The following is a 15170-nucleotide window of genomic DNA, read 5'->3' on the forward strand; positions in this document are numbered from 1 at the left end:
GCAATGATTGCACCTGTCCCAGTTGATTTCTCATGCTTTGCAGGTCTGAATCCGTCTTTTGTTGGTTAGCAAGTAATTGCTTCATCATTTCTTCCATGGACGGACTTGAGTTTGAAGGGAGTGGTGGTGGTGGTGGGCGAGGATGGTACTGCTGTTGGTGTCCTTGCTGTCTATTTGGCACAAAGTTAGACTGCCTATTTCCTCCATAGCTAAGGTTGGGGTGATCCCTCCAACCAGGATTGTAGGTGTTTGAGTACGGGTCGTACTGCTTTCTTGGCGCGGGCGCGTGGCCAGCCATGTTCACCTGTTCTGCAGTTTCTTCTTGAACCAGTGGACACATTTCCGTAGGATGACCCACGGCAGTACACACCCCACACACTTTGACTTGTGAAGCACTCCCCACAGCTAATTGTCTTACGAAAGATGTTAATTCGGAGATCTGCTGTTGGATAGAGGACGTTTCCACCTCATTCACCCTACGCGTCGGGATGTCCTCTCTTGAACCAAACTGCTGTGAGTTCTCAGCCATCCCTTCAATCAACTCCCATGCTCCTCGAGGGGTTTTGTTCACCAACGCTCCTCCACTTGCAGCATCGATTATGCTTCTGTCCCTGAAAAGCAACCCCTCATAGAAATATTGAATGAGCAGTTGCTCACTTATCTGATGCTGAGGGCATTTGGAGCACAGTTTCTTAAATCTCTCCCAGTACTCATAGAGAGATTCGCTTGGGTGTTGTTTGATACCACATATCTCCTTCCTTAGGCTCGCAGCTCGAGACGCAGGAAAGTACTTGTCCAAGAATTTTTTCTTCAGTTGGTCCCATGTGGTGATACTACCAGGCGGTAGGTAGTAGAGCCAGTCTTTCGCGGAGTCCTTCAAAGAGAAGGGGAAGGCCCTCATCTTTATTTGCTCTTCTGTAATTCCCGGAGGCTTCATACTGTTGCAAACGACGTCAAACTCTTGCAAGTGCTTGTAGGGCTCCTCACCTGGTAGACCATGAAAAGATGGCAAGAGATGAATTAGACCAGATTTTAGTTCAAAGGGAGTGTCATCATTTAAATGTGGAAAAGTAATGCACAAGGGCTGCTGATTTAAATCAGGAGCAGCCAACTCCCTTAGTGTTCGTGCATTTGCCATAGTGACTTCCTCTTGGTCTGAATCACTTGAATTGTCACCAGACAAATTTGTCGGCTCAACCTCTGGATCAAGTTCCTGAGGTGCAATATCGTATTGCTCCTCCCTGAGCCGCCTGGTTTCTTTCCTCGTTCTACGCGCGGTCTTCTCTACTTCAGGGTCGAAAATTAATTCGCCTGTACGAGAAGAGCGAGGCATAAACTAGAAAAATACCAGAAAAAAATGAACTTAAAAAGAAACAAATGATTAACGCCAGTCCCCGGCAACGGCGCCAAAAATTGACAGGTGTCGAGCCTGTGCAATAATAAATACCTACTCGAGAAAAATAAATTTTCTGTGTATAGTAGTGAGTAGGGTCGAATCCACAGGGACTGGGAAAAATTTGATTCCTTTCAAGTTCGGGACACGGGGGATTTTTATCAGAAATAAACTAAAAATAATTAAACAATTTAACTAAAAATAATTAAATAATTTAACCAAAAATAATTAATTAATTAATACAATTGTAAATAGCAATTAAATAAATGATAAATAAATTCTAGCCAAGGATACAACTACGCAGACACAGTCCATTCATCCGATCATTGATGCAAAGAAGGTTCACTTAATTTTATTAATAGGCTAGTTATAGTCGCCGATAAACTCTAACGACCAGCTTTTCCTTAATTTATTGATAACCAAGGTACGACCGTTGATTACCTCTAACCAGGAAATACTCCTAGGTACGACCGTAGGAATTAATTTCCTAATTGCATTAAAAACTAGAAAAGCCTAACCCAAATTAATAACACGCTACGAGGGTTATTTAAATCAGATTGCATGTTCTCTTAGTATGTGAAAATACTAGTTGTCACTAATATTAATCAACTAAACAATTACGGATTTAATTGATTAATTTGACAGGAGATTAATAAGTCAAATTGCACATCGGGCCCTTGATATCCAATTAACAAAATAATCCCATGGAAATTAAAATAGAAAACATGCAAATATTAATAAATTAAGGAACACGTAAAATTAATTAGATCTCACAGATATTTGGGACTGCGTCTTCGCGTTGATCCTTGACTAGAGGAGAAAATTAGCCACGCCTCATAAGAAAATTCCCACGCAATTTAATTGAACTCAAAGACATTTATCTCTTACTAATAATTAAAAATAAGAATTATATTCTCTGTAGTCTAATACAATAAAAATAGTCTCATGGAAGAGACGGAAGAAAACAAGACACGCAAGAAATCTTCACCCCAAAACTAAAAACTTCTCTTCCCAGACGGAAGAGAAGAAGAAAAACTGACTCTGGAAATGTGCGGCTCTTTTCCGAATAAAAACAAGCCAATTCGAAACTTCACTCCACACTCACAAAAGAAAACATTCCTTCCCTACCTAATCAACTCCACCGAAAGCAAAAGCAAAGCCAACTATGGTTTTTCGGTTTCCTTTGACCAAGTGCACACGTTCACAAATAAGAGAGCAAACCAAAAATGTATCTTTACACAATGGTCAAGTCTTCGCGGTCCCCACCTAATTGAGATGTTGGCTGGCCATCCAAATGCACTCAATTCTTCTTCGTTGGTTTGCACCAAAATTGTGTAAAGCTTCACAATAACCTTCTCAAGAGGTTTCTGCTCCAATTTCTGAGATTATATCCAAATACCAAATATAAATATATATTGACAATTAAAGCAAATTAAAGCAATATTTGGTAAGGATAAAAAGGAAAATTAACAATAAAATTACTAACAATTAACACCCTATCATTAACCACTACTCTAATTGAGAAATAATTTTAGATACGCCCGTAAGATTTAATTCCCCAACTGCCTTACGTATTAGAGGAGTCCTATTCTAACCAAATAACGCACTACCAGGGTTATTTTAGATTAGCCCGCGTATTCTCCTGACACAAGCCTAATTATGCCAGTTGTCACTATTTTAAGGCAATTAAATAATTACGGATTTAATGCCCCAATTGACAATAGGTTATTAAATTAACTAATTATCCCGATCCAAGACAATCAATTAATTGAATAACCATAAACACTGTAATAAGAGAATATGCGAATATCAATAAATAAAAGAAAAAAATAAAATTAAATCGATCTCATAATTTTTAGGCGAATCAAAACCTCCGTTGTTTCTTGACTAGAAAAGGAGATTTAGCTCATCTCGGATAAGAAAGACCCACACAAAGTTGCAGCAACAATTGTGGCCATCGTCTCCGAAATTGAGAAAATTCAATTCGGTTCGGCAATGAAGAAAAAGTCAAGATTACAAAGAATGCCCAATTGCTTTTCTTTGCCTTCACATCCGATGGAAGCAAAAGCACAATAAGACGAAAAAAGGAAAAGTCAAAAGAAAAGCTAAGCTAAAAAGTCCTGCTAGTTGTCTGCGCCTATTCCTATTTAATTCCTATTAAGTTACCTCCTCCTGTGCGGCTGCCCAGCAGAAGAAAAGAACAGCGAGAGTCCAGCCTTTTTCCATCTCTTCCTTCTTCCGCAAGTACCAAAAGAGGGAAAAGTCTTGATATTCCAAAAATGTCCCTGGATGCCTGCTGCTTGAACTCTTTTCTGATAACTGTCAAATTGGCACTTGTTATGATATTTTCGCTCTACTCCCTGAAATAAATGCAAATTGGTAAAAGTGAGTAGAATCTAACAATTAATCCACATCAGGTCAGGTAATAGGGGAAATTAATAATAAAATAAATGATAAAATCGCAACATATCAATTCCCCCCACACCTAAACCATGCTTGCTCTCAAGTATGAGAACAGCAAACAAGCACCAATATTTGACAATGGTCATTGTTCCATCTACCATATTGCCAAGATACCAAGAAAAATATATATCAAGTATCAGTGATCAATACCCAAGAAACATCACCCCGGTTAGCTTCTAAACCACAAACTCCTTCAATTCTAGGTTAACTAATCTAAGAAAAAGGAATGACACACAACATTTATCAGCAAATGGTCCAATTATTAACCAAAATCTCAACATTAAATCCACAAATCGGCAAGCTGATTTTTATCACACACTAACACAACTTTCACTTCTTTTTTTTTCGTTATTTATTTATTTTTTTTTTCTTTTTTTTCAATAGTACAAAAGACTTAATCTCTAGCCATCGGAGCCTTTTGACGCGAACTCCAACATTTGTCAGATGAAGGAACCCGGTTACTCAGCTCCTATCTCTATACGACCACTTACTCATAGAAATTACTACTTTTTGACGTGAGAATCGACATTTTAGGTGAAAACCCCCAGTTACTCAGTAGTAATGACTAGCGGAGTACAGTCAACTTTATTTCACAGCCAGATAACACAATAACTCAAAATAACATAGTAAAAGAAAATAAAAATAGCAACCGCTAGCCTTGTTTCTTCAAATATGGAGAACTAAAATTAATATTGGATCAATTCACATGAAAATACCAACAATCATTCCCTATGCTTAGAAAAGTTAACAAAGAAATCAAAAGAGTCAAACAATCACTGATATTCACCAAAGAGACGTTTTGGACTCAACCACATTAACTAGATACACTTTTATTATTAAAACATGGCAATAGTAGAATTAGAGTCAATAACTCAACATCAAACTTTGGTATTCACATGAGAGCTAAGCACCAGAAAGAAAGAAAGAGACTGAACGAAAATGAACAAATAACAAACGAAAATGAAAAATTGACAGGGTGTCAGCCTGTGCAATAATAAAAACCTGCTCAACTAAAGTTAATTTTTGTAAATAGTGGTAAGTAGGGTCGAATCCACAGGGACTGGGAATAACTGTTTCTTTTCAAAATTCAAACTAATAATGGGGGTGTTTTTGTGTAGAAGGTGACAATCAAAGAAATTCAAATAAAATCCAAGAAGCTACTAAAAATTAAATAACAATTTACTAAAATCAAATGAATGATAACTAAGAATCTAGCCAAGAAATAACTTCAGCAATGGTTCACCTAATTGATCATCGATTCACAAGCAATTTTAATTATTTATTAATAAATAGGTTATAACTGCCAAACAAATGATGACAGTCAACCCCTCCTAACTGTATCGGTGATTAAGGTACGCCCGTTAACCACTACTCTAATTGAAAAATAATCTTAGATACGCCCGTAAGATTTAATTCCCAAATTGCCTTACGTATTAGAGGAGCCCCATTCTAACCAAATAACACACTACCAGGGTTATTTTAGATTAGCTCGCGTATCCCTCCTGACACAAATTTAATCATGCCAGTTGTCATTAATTCAAGACAATTAAACAATTACGGATTTAATGCCTTAATTGACAGTAGATTATCAAGTTAACTAATTATTCGGATTCAAGATAATCAATTAATTAAATAATCATAAACACTACAATCGAGAAATATGCGAATACCAATAAATAAAAGGAAAATATGAAATTAAATCGATCTCACAATTTTAGGCGATCCAAAGCATCCGTTGTTCCCTGACTAGAGTGCGGAAATTAGTTCATTCTTAATGAGAAGAAACCATACAAAACTGGAGCAAGAGTCGCGGCCATTGTCTCTGATTTTCGAGAGTTCAATTCGTTTAAATAATCAAAGGAAACGAAACCTGCATAGAATGGTTGAATCTTCCCATCGTTCCTGCCATGCGGGCATACAAAGCTACTTAGAGACAAAAAGGGAAAAGTCAAAGTTCTAAAACTCCTGACATGCGTGAATTGGGAACTACTCCAAAAACTCACAAAGGAAAAGTCAACAAAAGCTCCTAATTTCTCCTCACATCCGAGAGAGAATTATCACTACCAAAACTAAGAAGGAAAAGTCAAACATAGCAACTACAAAGTAGTGCCTCCTCTCTACTATGCGGCGGCCTCCCTCCCGAGAGGAAGAAGACTCCAGCCCTTCATTCCTTTTCTTCTTTTATGATGTCTTCCGCAAATTACCAAAAAGGGTCGCGTCTTAATATTCCAAAAATACCCCTAGACGCCTGCCACTCGGACTCTTTCCTGATGACTGTCAAATTGGCACTTGTTATGGTATTTTCGTTCTATTCCCTGTAATAAATGCCAATTCTTCAAAAGTGAGTAGAATCTAACAATTAATCCACATCAGGTCGAATAATAGGGAAAATTAATAATAAAATAGATGATAAAATTACAACCTATCAATTCCCCTACACCTAAATCATGCTTGTCCTCAAGCATAAGAATAGTAAACAAACACCAATATTTGATAATGGCTATTGCTCTATCTACTATATTGCCAAGATATCAAGAAAAATAATAATCAAGCATCAATGGCCAAGTCCAAGAAACAACACCCCGGTTAGCTTCTAGACCACAAGCTACTCTAATTTCAGGTTAACTAATCTAAGAAAAAGGAATGACGCACAACATTACCAGCAAATAGTCCAACTATTAACCAAATTCTCAACATTAAATCCATAAATCGGCAAGCTGATTTTTATTATATACTAACACAACCTTCACTTTTTTTCACATTTTTTTTTCTATTTTTCTATTTTTTTTCTTTTTTTTTCAATAGTAACACAAGACCTAGTCTCTGGCCATTGGAGCCTTTTGACGCGAATTCCGACATTTGTCAGATGAAAGAATCCGGTTACTTAGCTCCTATCGCCACGTGACCATATACTCATAGCAATTACTGTTTTTCGACGCGAGAATCGACACTTTTGGTTAAAATCCCCGGTTACTCGGTAGTAAAAACTAGCGGAGTGCAGTCAACTCTTATTCACAGCCAAATAACACAAAAACTCAATATAACACAAAAATTAAAAGAAAATTTGCATCAACTAGTCTCATTTTCAAACATGGAGAACTAAGATTAATAATCGGACCAATTCACATGAAAATGCCAACAATCATTCCCTATGTCTAGAAAAGTTAACCAAAAATTAGAAGAGTAAAACAATCAACGATATTCACCAAAGAGATGTTTTTAGACTCAACCACATTAATTTGATACATTTTTATTACTAAAACTCGGCAATATCAAACATAGAGTCAACAAATCAACATCAAGTCTTGGCATGCACTTACGAGTTAATCACTAAAAAGAAGGAAAGAAATTGAACGAGAGGTGGACAAATAACAAACTAAAAATAAAGAAAAAAAAATCTAAAAGCTCAAAACTAAAGACACTAGCACCATAACTACTCCCCGCACACCTAAATCCTACATTGTCCTCAATGGAGGTAATAAAGTAAGTAAAGCAAAGAGAACAATCAAACTTCCCTGTCGAATGGCTAAGAGAAAGGAGGGAACAGTGGAGTGAAACTGATGTGATGAAGTACGCGGCCAAATTCTGAGACATCTCAACCCAATTCAACCAGCAAATGCAAAACTCTGTCCACCCAAAATCTCAACAAAGTTTCCAATTGGACAGTGGATATCTCAACTCAAAATCGGCAATTCCAGCAATAGCAGTTTAGAAATTTGACAATAATAACTCAATTACAAACTCTCAGCTATCAGTCAGGCAACCAACCCAACAGAAGCAACAAAATCAAGGCCAATTACCCCAACCAGTACCACTGGTGTGCCACACAGTTAATGTAAAATTTCAAACGGTCAACCCAAATCACTTGATATCCCAACCAATAGCAAACGGCACCAGAAATAAGAGGAATCAAAATGGCAACCACCGTGCACAAAACTCCCAAACAATTCCCAAATAATAGGCGTAAAATCAAGCAAATCAATCCCACTAGTGCAATACAGGGCAACCAAGTAAGCAAGGGCAACAAGAAATTAAAATAACGATAGTCCAGAAAATGATGTCCCAGAAAATGAACTAGCGATTGGGAGCATACAATACCTCTACCTGTCAAAAATTTGACAAGTAGCGACGGTGCGCACGGCATCGGAAAGACGAGAGGTGGTGGAGCACAAGAGGGAGAAGAGCCCGGCGTGCCTCACGGTTGGAGAAGGCGGCGCGCGATAAGGAGGGCTCGGCAGTTGCGAATGCTTGCTGGGTGCGCGCGGCTGGTGGTGGTACGCACAGGTGGAGGCGCGCGTGGAGTAGTGATGAGAAAGCGGAGGGAGCTGGTGGCGCGATTCGGGGCCGCGCGGCTACTGAAGTGAGACAAACGTGCGATGGTGGGTGATGGAGGCGGACGCGAGGCTTGGAGGCACGGCGAGCTGTGGATGGAGACGGTGGCGGTGAACGGCGTTGCGTGGTACTTACGGCTACGGGCGGCACACTGGCGTGGTCGTCGATGGCGATGGAGGGCTGGACTCGGCGGCGCTGGTGGTGGGCGTGCGGGGCAAAGCTGGTCGCGCGAGGTGGTGGCAATGGAGTTCGGATGGAGGGGCGGCGGTGAAGGCTTTCGGCCAAAAGAGTGAAGAAGGAAAGGGAAACAGGGGCAACGGGGGAGAAGAGGAAGAAAAAGAAAGAAAAGAAAAGAAAGAAAAAGAAAGAAAAGAAAAGAAAGAAAAAGAAAAACAAAATAGTTTTTGGTTTTTTCTTTGGGTTTTTTTTGTTTTAAATTTTTTTTAAAAAACTTTTCTTTGGAATTTTTTTTATCTTTTTTCTTTTCTTAATATTATGAATAAAATTCACTTTCAAAATTCAAAATTAGAGATTAAAAGAAAATCCAAAAATTTTTCTCAAAGTTTGAATATTTACCTTTCCTGCGAACATGACACGGGCACGTCATGTAGGCACGAAGTGAAGAGCTTTTCAGGTGACTTGACGCGAGCAGCCGAGCACGTCATGAGGGTCAGAACCCTTCTGACGATGAGCTCTCCGGATGACCTGACGCGGGCACGTCAAGGGGATCAAACCCTTTTTTACTAAGCATCAGGAAGTTGCAATGTGCCACGCGCCCAGTTGACGCGGGCGCGTCATGTCAGATAGATACCTACGAATCATAAAAAATGAAAATTGAAGCCAGAAATCAGTCAAAATAAAGGAAAACATATTTAAACTAACAAACAAAATCGCACAGTACAACTAAAAAAAAAAAATCAAGTTGCCTCCCAATGAGCGCCTTTTTTTAATGTTTTTGGCTAGACATTATCATGTTAGTTCAGGGAGGGTAAAATCTTGTGACTCGTTTTAATGCTTCATCCTCTATATAGTTCCGATAATCCTCGTAAATAGAGTAATTCTTGAGCACACGAGTTACGGTTTTCCATGGACTAGTAAATGGCACCAAACAAGTCAACGATAATTTGAGTTCTCCATTCACTCCTCCCTCACATGCATTTATTGGTCCAAGATATCTTGCCATCGCCACTCTTAATTTATTCCGGTCATGAAATTCAAATTTTTCTGGTATAATAAAATCAATTTCATTAACAGGAATTGAAGAATAAGAGTCAGGAGAATATTGATTAAGGAATGGAGGAGATGTCACCGCATTTGGAGATTGTTCACTGGATTTATTCACTTGAACGAGTTGATACTGGGGTCTCATTTCTTGCACTTCAACTTCCTTTCAACTGCATCTTTAGATCAGTTTTCTTGAAACTCTTGCAGTTTCATGTCATTTGGCAAAATAATTGCACTCTCATCTTCCTCAAGGTTGATGTTGGTCTGTGAGGGCAATTCTTCACACATTGAGAAGCTAATTCGCGTCATTCTAGATGCCAATAGATGCACTTAATTCGCCATTCCGGATGTCAATAGTTGCACTTGATTCGCATCGCTTGTGTCTCTGTTGAAATCGATATGTATTAGTAGCTAGTAATTCAATCATTTCTTCAAGAGACATACCTGACATGGATGATGGTTGTTGAGACTCTTGCGGTTAAAAATCCATTGGCCCGGTCGCATAATTAAAATTGAAATTATCCCACCATCTTTGATCATACCTGTTTGAGTAAGGGTCATACCACGTTTGAAATCGAGGTGAAAAATCTCCAAAAGTATTTTTTTTTTTTTGGTCGAAACGTTAGCTTGTTTTATATATATAGAACTGTAAACTTTACAATATTTTGGACAAAGGTCCAATCAAATGAACAAAATATCCTACGGATCACTGATGCCTAGCATCTAAAATTGGGATTCACCCATTCTTCATCTACCCAGATGTTTAGAGCATGAATGCTCAGTTTGATACTTCCTATTTTCGTAGAATTAGCAAAAAGAAATGAGCACTGTTGAAACAAAGTACCAATGGATCTAATGTCCTCAATTAGAGTGGCCATCAGCTGGTTGTTGTACGTTGATGCTGTTATATTTTCTACCAGCTTGCGATTGTATCAATTGGAGCACTTAGGTTATCTTGAAATGCGGGGCATGTGTCAGTTGAATAACTTGAGACAAAATAAGTTCCACAATTTGCAACAGCTGATTGATCATTAGAAAAAACACGAGTCTCATAATCCCATTCAGGAATAAAGTCCAGTCAATCATCAAAATACGGAATGTTAGCAGCCATAAACTATATAAAAAAATAAGAGAAAAATAAATAAAAAATGAAAACAAGAATTAAACTAAGTCCTTTTATTATTTAGTTTGTTTTGTTTAGGAGACTAGTAAATAAGTTCATATACGATTTGTTAGTTACTTTACAGTCCAATTACTATATAAAGACCCTTATATCGATAATTCTCGTATCAAAGAATTATCAAGAAGTTTCATATCAATAAAGTGGCCACCTAGCTTTGCGTCATTTACCATTTATCATTTGTGGCCTCGACTTGTATTTCGTCTTATTTCTGCAGTCGTTCATTTACAAAAATATAAGAAAGCTTTTATTTCGTGATTATTTTGCTTGTAAATTGATTTGAGAGCTTTGTTCTTATAATTATAAATATTTTGAGGTCCTACAAACATTTAAACATTTAAACCGAAAAAAAAATGCACCAGCAAAAAAAAAATCAGGTATTCAATTCAATGAGGAAAACGAAAACCTGGCAAAATCAATGCTACTTTGGCCATCCATCCTATATTAGAACAGAAGCATTCTAAATCTTGCGGCAGCATATTGGATGACAAAATAATTAAATTTAAACCACATAATTAAAGAGCTATGGATAGAAATCCAATCAATGTCTACATAAATAAAGTATTATTATCGACTATAATACGGCCGAGGCATACCTTGATCAACAAATTGTAGCTGATACTAATATTTCCTACCTGTCAAACCTGCAACTAAAATGGGAAGCTCTTCTTCAATTTTCAATTCTACATGGACAACCCAATTCAAACAGTGAAACACCATAACACAATAAAAAAAATACCTATTCAAGAAAATTGCTGAAAAATGGAAAAGAGGAGTAGCTAAACCAGCAAAATCTCACTCTAATATGCTGTGTAATTTATAGTCCAGAAACTATAAGCAAATGAGAAGAATTCAAGCAGCCGGAGTTATGGTAACAGCATAGAAACCAAACTGCTTCACTAATTCCCGTTCTGTCATACTTTTAGCAAATCATTGATTAAGTTTGTAATAAAATCAGCTTCTACACACAAATGCACAATGGCATAGACTCACTTTAAGGATTAAACCTGTAATTATAAAAGTTACTAAAAGGCAGATAAAGTCATTTAGCACTAATTACCAAGCATTGAACCGTTAGACATTCTGCTGAATCGATTTAGGAAACCAAACCTTGAGTCACTAAATTACCCTTCCATGAGGAGATGAGATTTGTCACCATTTATCCCCAGAAGCTGCTTTTAATCTATGTTTACGCTTTTAAGCTGTAATAAGAGTCGATTGTTTGCATTTCCTTTCTTTTCTTCCCTAAACTAGCTCTCCAAATGTTTATTTCCCTTTTTATTTCTCATTTATTATTATTTTTTAAATCACAACCTAGGACTGGAATATTAGGTTAAATGAAAAAAGTAATTTTTAAGAAAGTTCATAAAAGTCTATTACCATTTCTTCTACTGTTTAAGTTTCAAGAGAATTATAGATTTTTATATATTCCTCTGTGTCTAGTAAAACTTGCAATATAGCAAAAAATATTTGCTTAGAAAATAAGTTTTCCGTCCAAAATTTTCCGGTCAAATAAATGTTTATCAAATTCATCTTCTCGCGCTTTACTATCCAACAAGGCCATTATTCTCTTTATCGAAACAAAACACAAGTGGCTACTTACCCAAAAAAAAAAAATGCAAGTGGTTGTCAATTTTTATGTTTGCTTTCTATCTGGATTTAGCTTTATATCTTTACACAGCAGGACGGGACATAGGAGAACTAGAATTTGATTCCAAAATGATTGTCTGTTTCCTAAGTGATTGTCTATTTTAGGAATAGCTTGCATTTTGTCTTATCTAATTAGCATATCTTCCAAGCTCTTATTTCCTGGATAACGTCCTAAAATTTTCAAGTTCCTCAACAACGATAACGTGGTGCACCAGAATTTTGCACTTGAAAATTAATCAAACAGCAGGGATGAGGATACTTAGATATCTATCTCTTTTGTAGTTATATCTATCTCTTAGAAAATGTTATCGTCTCGGAGGTTGATTTCTTTTTTTCCTAAGGCTCATACAATAATAATAAGAATACTTTTTGCAGGCATCATAAAGCTCTTTCCTCATGAGACGTATTAACAAGTAACCTAATGAGAATAATACGTAAACTTAAGTCATATTACATTAAAGACGCATATCATACCACTATATCTTGTCAAATCAACAAAGGAATGATTTTGGCACTCCACAAAAATCTTTAAGCATGCACTTCGCTCCCTTTTTTTCTCATTAATTAAAATAACTTAATAGCCATACACAATTTTGGATCACAAATGATTGCCCATCTGTGTTTAAATTTTGTTGGCAACCATCTTTTTTTTTTTCCAAATATTTGTAAGTCTACTATGTGTGACATGTGTAGTACTTGTACTTGTACTTTTTGTTTTTTCTTTCATTTTTTTTATCAAGGAACTAAATTGCCGAATGGTTAATAAATTTCGTAACGACAAAATGAGGGATGTACGATGGAGATGATCCATTTAACCAATGGTTACTGGGAAACCAACAATTATTGCAAGTTCATTTTCATTTATGACATCATGAATTAAAAGGATTCTTTTTGTTCTTGTTATATTATCCGAAAAGGGGCAGCATCTTATCAAGAGTGTAAGCTATAATCAAGAATTTGCCAAGGAGACATGGAAAAGTTTAGATTCTCTGGATAGGATATTATTTTCCTTTCGAATTGCATCAATTAACTGATGAGAAAAGAAGCCCCTTCTCCCTTTCTTCTCTCTAGAAAAAACTCTCTAACTAAAACTCCTTTCAACTCTCTCATGACAAAGAGATCAGATTTTTCTGATCTTTTTCCATGGGAGGAGCCCTCTCTATAACTTTTTTTTTTTCATTTGTGTTAATAAAATCTTTTCTAAAATTTTCTAGTGAGAGTTTTTTTCTCTTCTTAGGGATGTCTATTGAGATTTTTCTTCTCTCCTAAATTTTTTAGTAAGAGTTTTTGATAATATTTTTATTTTTCTTTTATTAGATCTGAGTCTTTTCAGATTTTGATTACCAGATCTAGAATTTCTTGGATCTATTCGATAGATCTCACCATAATATCTGGGCTTGAAATAGTAGTTAATCAGCAGATCTGATGATTGGAAGCATGCACCGATATTCATGGAGCTATAATTATTTTATCTCATTTTTCAAATTTGGAGATTTACAATATAATTTTTGTTGTTCTTCAGATTTATAGTATCCTTTTTTCATATCTATTCTTTGATATCTATGTATGATGATGTAATTTTTGCTATTAGTGCCGACTTTAGTGAAATTATGATATTTTATCAAAAAAAAAAGATAGGATAACATCCAGCATTTTGACATGTACGTACTATTATATTCAAGCTAGTGAGGACCCTTGAGGATTAGAAAGTTATAAGAATTATCCTAGCGTTATATACATTGTGATTTGCAGAGTTATAGACAAAAATAAACATCTAAAATATTATTCTTTATTGCCTCAAAATGGATGAGTTGGTGGATACACATAAAGTCAAGGAAAAGAGAAAGTGAATAGTTTTGGAAAATTAAAGATTGAGAATTCAGGGGTCCAAATATGGGATTAGGCAAGATTTAAGGTAGACCTAATTTATAGATATACTTATAGACAGGAGGCATATATAGTGACGATATTAATTTTGTTGCAGCACAATATGTCACTTGCTATCATTTTTATTTCTTTTTCATCGCCATACATAACATTGATTTTGTGATTCTCGAATACAAATTTATGATGTCTATGTGTAAATATAGTCTACCTAATATGCTTTACTGTTGAGTTTGACAATACAAGAAATCCTTGAACAAATCCTTCTAATGATCATCCCCATCTTCCCAACGTATTATCTTTGGATTTGATAATTTTAGAAGAGGGTGTTATTATTTATGGTGTTCCAACGTTGTGACATTGTTGAAAGTATATATGGAAGTTGCCCTGCAAAGATAATGGTTATAATTCATAAAAACCTAATTAAAATTTAAATTATAAACCAAATAAATTGATATAACTTATCAAATAAGATGTTAAAATTAAAATTTAAAAAATAACTAATCCCCAAGTTGGAGAGTGTACACTTGTAGCTTCCAAGTTGAATACCGAAATTTGAAATGGATCATGACCGATCATTTTGAATCTCTTCAGGTCATGGATTCTTAATATTAATCAAAATAAGGAGCATTGGTTATTGTGAAAATGTCACACACCCTTAAACAGAAATACTTTGATGGGAATAGGACCCATAATATGATCCATTAATTGAAATGGCATATAAAGTATTGAAAATATTGTAAACAGGAATAACTACCCTACAACATAAATTAAAAATGAACATCCAAAAAGGGATTAAATGAACTCCCTCAAGAAAGACGTGCAAAATTACATCCATTAAAAGGATCGGGAACACCGTTAGGAAAAAGGAGAAAAATAAATTGAAAGGAGAAAAATTACCAAATTAAGATTTCCATGAAAGAAATTGAAAAACCTTCAAGAGATAACCATTTTGCTACAACTTTTCTATACCATGGTTGTTGAGAAAGATGATTGTTCTATCACGGTCCTTCCACAAATGGAGGGATAAATTATCACTCTTGT

At 36.1% G+C, this 15170-nt stretch overlaps 1 non-coding gene across 1 annotated transcript; it reads left to right on the forward strand.

Moving 5' to 3' along the window:
* Positions 1-659: 659 nt before the first annotated feature.
* Positions 660-766, forward strand: LOC113764242. The gene has a single exon (XR_003467525.1). It is a non-coding gene; the product is annotated as a small nucleolar RNA R71 (small nucleolar RNA).
* Positions 767-15170: the final 14404 nt, after the last annotated feature.

This window comes from Coffea eugenioides, chromosome 2 (assembly GCF_003713205.1).
Source record: "Coffea eugenioides isolate CCC68of chromosome 2, Ceug_1.0, whole genome shotgun sequence".
Lineage (NCBI taxonomy): Eukaryota > Viridiplantae > Streptophyta > Magnoliopsida > Gentianales > Rubiaceae > Coffea > Coffea eugenioides.